Source organism: Motacilla alba, chromosome 2 (assembly GCF_015832195.1).
Source record: "Motacilla alba alba isolate MOTALB_02 chromosome 2, Motacilla_alba_V1.0_pri, whole genome shotgun sequence".
Lineage (NCBI taxonomy): Eukaryota > Metazoa > Chordata > Aves > Passeriformes > Motacillidae > Motacilla > Motacilla alba.
This window is the reverse complement of record NC_052017.1, coordinates 112,262,723-112,269,452: the sequence shown is the minus strand read 5'-3', so window position 1 is coordinate 112,269,452 and position 6,730 is coordinate 112,262,723.

The following is a 6,730-nucleotide window of genomic DNA, read 5'->3' as shown; positions in this document are numbered from 1 at the left end:
TTGAGGTTACTTGAGAATGCTTGTGTAAACAGCTTAAAAACAGCTTGAAAATTGTGTAGGGAGTAGCTAATGGGAGCAGCTTGAACTCTGAAGACCCAGGCTGGTCACAGTGTGGGAAGCAGTTGGGATTGTGGAAGACGTGGTCTGGAAAATTTCTCATGGCAAAAGCATCTGTTCTCACCTTTTTTTTTTTTTTTTTTCCTTGTTGCAAATGAAGCAAGTTGGAGGCAGAAGAGGAGCCAGAATGTCTCAGTGTGGGAGGTGGGGATACAGGCCAGGGAGGAATATGACTGAGCAGGAAGGAGTGTTTGTTCCAGGTCCCTCTCTTCAACATGTCCATGGCTGTTCTTGGTCTCACCATCTTAACCTGTTGGTCAGTGGGAAGACTAAGCTGAGTTTCTCTGTGAATCTTGGAAATGTTCCCTTCACTCTGACAGTCCTGGAAATCTGGTTACCTTCCTTTCTGATTCTCATTTTAGCACTTTTTTTTCCCCCTCCATGTGTTTTCATGTATTCTATGTTATTGAGGCTCAAGTTTTCACATAATTTCTAAAACTTGGCTTCAGCCCCCTCCGAGTGATCCTAAGGAAGCTATTCCCTACTCCACACCTTCAACATTGCCATAAGAAACTGCTCATTTTCTCTGGCAGCTAATTTTGACTAGTAAGATATACTTACAGTCCTCTGAGATTTGCAGCCTTCTGAGATTTGTCTCAGCACAAGTGAAAGGATACACTATATCTTAATAAATATTGAAAAAAAAAATCACTATTTCTGCCACTTTTCAGCCACATTTCCAATCAGCCAGAGCTTCACAGGCATGCTCAGCTTTCAGTTCTGATGGAATTTGATGTGAAAATTCATAAAGAAGCCTTTTGCTGCTGTGTAGCTTTGGAGACATGGAAACAGTACCCTGCTCAGAAGGGAATATGGGTTAAGGCATGGAAGGAAAATAGGGGATGTGTTCCATTTAGCTGAAGATGGGGATTTGTTTTCAGAATAAATTAGGTCTTAGAAGGGGGAAATTAGGCCAAGGAGGTAAATGCCAAGAGTCTTCTTCATTCCATGATTATGTCTTTTTTCCATGGTCAGGATGCCAGTTCTCAAGGAATCTTCAAAAAGTATTGCTACTTAACATGTCCACTGGGGCATCAAATGTATCACACAGAAGCAGATAAAAAAATGCAGCATTTTTTTAAAATTTCAATATGAAAAGACATCTGTTCCATTAGTAACTTTATCAGCCACTACACATTTCATATGTTCACATTTGCCAGCTGCAGAATGAGAATACCAGTGAATAATCATTTTTGTTGCCTGAGTGTGTCCATTGCATCTTAAATTTTAGCTCCTTTGGAGCGTGTGAAGGTAGGGAGAAAAAAATTATGCTTTCATTTAGCCTAACAAAAAAATTTATTAATGTTTGTGACTTCAATTAGGCACAGATGAGCAGGTAAAAGTATTTTCTCTGAGCTTCAGCAACTGGGAAAATCCATTGTTTGTTTAATCTATCAACCAAACCAGGGCTTCCAACATAGGCTGGTAGTGACTTTAGGGCCAACATAGACTGTTCCAGAGGATTTCTTGATACTAAATTATCAATAATGATAACAATGACAACAATAACAAAAATATATGTGGTAAGAATAAAGCCATAAACAGCTGAAAAAATATTAATGAGCACTGGCCGGTGTGCCTTCACATAAAATGATTAATAATATGCCTTTTGAAGCTTAGTCCTAATAGACAGCTGTAGTTCAAAGCTTTTTAAAAAGCTTACCCTTAATCTATTCTTATCTTTCTCAAGAACCCATCCTTATGCTTGCCAATCTTTAGGAATAAATACTAGAATAGGCTTATACCAATCCTCAGGCAAGGGGAGAAAGGATGTAGCTTTTAATACTTGTGGGATTATTGACTGGTGGTTAAACCTTGACATTCTTTTGTTTTAAGATTTTGATCAAATGATGCTATGAAATGCACCAAGACAGTGACTAAGAAATAAATCCACACAAATATACCATTCTTAGTTTATAATATGATGTCTTTTGAGATGAAACTGTTAAAGCTGTGATTTCCCTGGCTTGGAGGGTTCTACAGGTAGAAATATTAAACTGTGGGTCTATACCCGGACTGTCAGTTTCAGATATCACATTAATTTCAGATGACAGTTAATTTTTCTTCTTTCTTAATCAGACAAAATGATTACAAACTGCTTATCGCAACTCAGTTTTGTTTGCGTGCCAATTTCTGCATTCTGCAAGTCATAAATTTTAGTGCTTTTTAGGGGAAAAAAAAAAAGGGAGGCAATTAGGAATATGATACATGCTGTGAACCCCCACTTTCATCAGTACCATTTCATGCTTGGGGACAGGAGAATAGACTGCAGCGCTGAAAAGCCCCAGTTTGCAGTTCTTGTTTCTATTAAACAATTCCAGTTCCTAAGGTTAATGAAAATAATATTATTATTGATAATTATAATGATAACAGAACCCTAACTGCACTAGATGGTGAGCATATTTAATTTGGACTAGGAAACCCATAAAATTTCAGGAAATAGGGGAACCCTGTGCAGTAGTGCAAATATTTCTGCATCAGGAAACCAACATGAACTATACCACGCTGGCTCCTATCAATAAAATTGTGAAGGAAGGCTTCAGACCCCTTTAGCTTCATTAGCAAAACTACATCTCCTCTGAAGCTAGCCTTTCTGTTGACTAATTAGAAATTTCCTACTAGTTCTGACTGAAGGTATTGATTTTCATTTCTTAACCAAATCAAACAAAAAAAACTTAACATCTTCAAAGGAGAAACGATTTTAAAAATCCCCTGTGCAGTGACTGTGAGCACTCTGTCATTGTCCATCCTTATCACCTTGCATGTGGACTGATGGAGTGTTTCCACAGTTGCCTCCCAGTACACTATTAATCCAGGATGAGAAGTCAGATGCAATGTCCCTCATGTCAAGTGATTGATAGTGACATTTGTTTTCCACATTACCAAGCCCTTTTAATATTCTGCAATTTGATTTTCTGGGTTTTTTTTATTGTCCTCCACTCTGATTTATTAATTAATATTTTTATTTATGCTGCTTGATGTTCATCTTCCACAGAGGGAAATAAACAGTGATGGAGACTTTAAGGGTCTCAGTTGGTCTTGAGGAGGGTTAGCCTTAGATGCAGAGTATCAGAGTGCCATTTTTTTGGGTGGATTTCAGACTTTGCCCCATTTAAGTCTCATTCCCCTTGCACAGAGGCTGCACAAGTACAGTGTCTTTTCTACATCAGATGTGATGGAAATGAAGTTTGCCTGCCTTGGACTGCACTGTGATGTATACAGCTGGTAAAGCAGATAAGGTGGCCTGTGTAAATCTGTTTGAATGTCACAGTTATCAATGCCATGTGTGCTGGGATTCTTATTTGCAGGATTGGAAACAGCAAAAGACCTGGAATTAGCTAAGTCAGTGTGTGTGAAAGCACATCGCAAAACTTGTCCTTGGCCCAAGGCAGCATGAGACCAACATTTAAAAATTCACTTTACAGTGTGTTGTACCTCCTCTTATCTTTCATATATTTCTATTTTTTCCTTTCATGAACAAAATAAGGAGGGAATCATGGCATTAATCATGCCTAAACACAGTGCTGTTTGCTCATCAATAACAGATTCTACTTTTCCAGTTGGATAATTTACACTAGAAATAAATAATTATCTTGTCCTGAAAAGATTGCAAAGGGAATTGTCAGGTGCTAAACCCAACATTACTCTTTAGCAAGAAGCAAAGTAGTCCTTAACTACTTACTGTTGGATGGCACACGGCCAAGTTTGCTTTTATTCTTTTATAATTCTTTCTTTTCCTGCCGAAAAATTTGCTATCTTTCATGGCCACCTATTTTAATATAAAATCAACTTTTTAAATATAAAATATTATGGTCTATGAAAATCCAGAGCTCTTCACAGGAAGTGCTTCTGTTTCTAGAACATCTAGATTGACTTTACCCAAAAGAAGCAACACTTAGCATGGTAATTGGATAGAGCCAGCAATGAGTACAGGGATGAAAAAATGGATTCACAAATTTGAAAGTTAGCTTTTGATAAGTATGGAATAATCTTTACAGAAGGATCAGCTTGTGAGTGTATGGAGTGGCTGCTAAAAGATCAGTCAAATGTAACGTTAACATATTTACTAGAGGTCAAATTCTTTCTGAAAGATATCTGCTTGAACTCAGGGGATGACATTTTGGTAGTCTATATCCTTAGGATAAGACCCTCCAAAACCATAAACAAACAAAAACCCTCCAAACAAACAAACAGCAGCAACAACAAAAACCCACAACCAAAACCAAAACCAAACCAAACCAGACCAAACCAAACAAAAAAATCCAAACTAACAAAAAAACCCACAAAAAACCAAAAAAACAACAAAAAACCACAAAACCAAACAACCCCCCTAAAAAACCCAAAAGAAAAACCAACAAAAACAACAACAAAAAACAAATTGCAGTTGGCATTAACAAAGAGAAAATATTCCCGTTCCCATGAGCACCAAGACTTCATAAGTCAAGTTCTTCAGATATTAGAAAAAGAGAAACATTGATTGAACAGAGTCAAAGGTTCTGTTGGCAGCAATGTTTCAGACTTTCTTTCTCACTTTAGGTACAGCGGCTTCAAATACAGAGCCACTGGGTCATCTGGAACAGAGAGGTATCCCTGGAGTGTAACCAGATCCCCTGTTAATGTCACAAGCTTTTACTAGGAAGCCACCTGGGTTATGCTGAGATTTTGCAAATCACACTGCAAGAATGTGTATTTTCAGTAAACACTTGCAAACTAATAGCAATGATAATTTTGGGTAATGGAAATTTTTAATCTCAAAAAAAAAGTCAAATGATTGAAAACCCTTGAATTTCTACCCACCCACCCCATGCATTTGAGAGTTTTTCCACTCACCATGTTGTGAAAAATAATTTATTCTTGGTTTCTTGAGGCTTAGGGAGATGTAAAAATGTTGGGTTTTTTCCCCCCAAAGAACAGTATCTTATCAGATAATTTACACTTTTTCCTCAAAGTAAGTATCAAAAAATACCTGTATTGTGAAAGGAGCAGGTATCCATGGTGATCAACAATTTACCATCTTTTGTTCTCAGTTTTCACTTCAAAGAAAGTAAAATAATGACTCACTATTTGGCCTAATGGCTAATTTTTTCATAAGAGAATATAAACTGCAAAATGTCGGAACAGGGTTATAAATGACTTGCTAAATTAGCTATTATTATTAGTTATTATTATTGTTATATTTATTATTATTACTGCAAAAAAAGAGATCAGTATTGATACCACTTAATGATAAATTGTCAGTTTTTCATCAGTAGATGTTCAGAAAATAAAGATATGGCTATACTTTTTTGCTATTTTAGTCTTACAAAGCTACAGAAGATGTTGCAAGTGAAATAGAGCAGATTTCAATAGCAATTAAAATGTCCTTTTATTTGATTTATTCATCCAGAATTTAAAGAAATTTTTCTGTAAACTAAAAATGAAGGTGTGAGGAACAAATACTGCTCTCCTTGATGAAGCCTAGACATAGGACTGTGGTTTTGAGTCCTATTAGTCTTGCAGTCTTGCAGGCTGACCACTCCAAATTAGTCAGCCTCCTAAGTACAAAGCAAGATTGCTGGCAAGCAAAGGCTATTGAGTCTGTACTGTCTGGCTTGCAACTCTGAATTCAATACCTGCTTTTAGATAAATGGGGCTATTGGAACTTCACAAATTTGTTACCACCCAGAGACATGTGATTCTAGCAAAATGTATTGATAAATAAAGCCCTTTTAAATTGCTTCTCAAATCAAATGAATGTTTTCCTATCTCTAAAATAACGATAAAAAGGGAAAGATTGGTAAAAGTCTAGACACCAGACTTTTAGCGTACAGTCTTGCTGTCTGCACTTAGATTACATTTTTTTCAGCCTTTTGTTATAGGATATTTTAGTATGGTTTTGATTAAAAGTAATTTGCTTCCTTGCTCATTCTATCTGTGCAGAAAATGAATGGTCCTCTGAATCTTTTCATATACTCTACAGCACAGTATTTTGCAGATATTCTCATATTCTTACAATAGCTCTCAAACAGCTTTTCATGGAGAAGTTGTGACACTGGAGATGCCCAGATAGGCAGCTGAGTAACAACGGTTCTTCAGACTTTCGACTTTTTTCTCTCAAAGTGATATTCTCCAGTACCTCTACAAATTATTTTCCAAAATATCATTTGTCACAGTTGTGTTTCCTGGCATTACTTATAGTTGGATTTCACTCAGAGCATGTGAAAAGCAAGAAAAGCAAAGCTTTGCTTGGATCTTCTTTGTAGTGCCCATAGGGCAACTTACAGCACAGGCTCTAAGTTGTCAACACCACTGTGGAGCCACATGGGAAACCAAACCTCTCTCACTCATAAGCCACAAAGAACAATTGCCCAGCAATAAACTGTGGATAGTAAATATTTAAAATGGAAACCTGGTAAGTAAAAAGGAGTCTGCTCTGTGGTTAAAAATAAAGGCTGCATTTTCCTTTCAGGCTATTATGCAATGATAGAACTTAAGCCAAGAATACTTTATACAGGGTGTCATCCATTTTGGTTTGGTTTTCTCTTTTCCAGACATGCAAAATATCCTGAATCCAACAACAGAACCCTGAGTGGGGTTACTGGAGGAAGTTTTTCTTCCACACCCTTACCTGCAC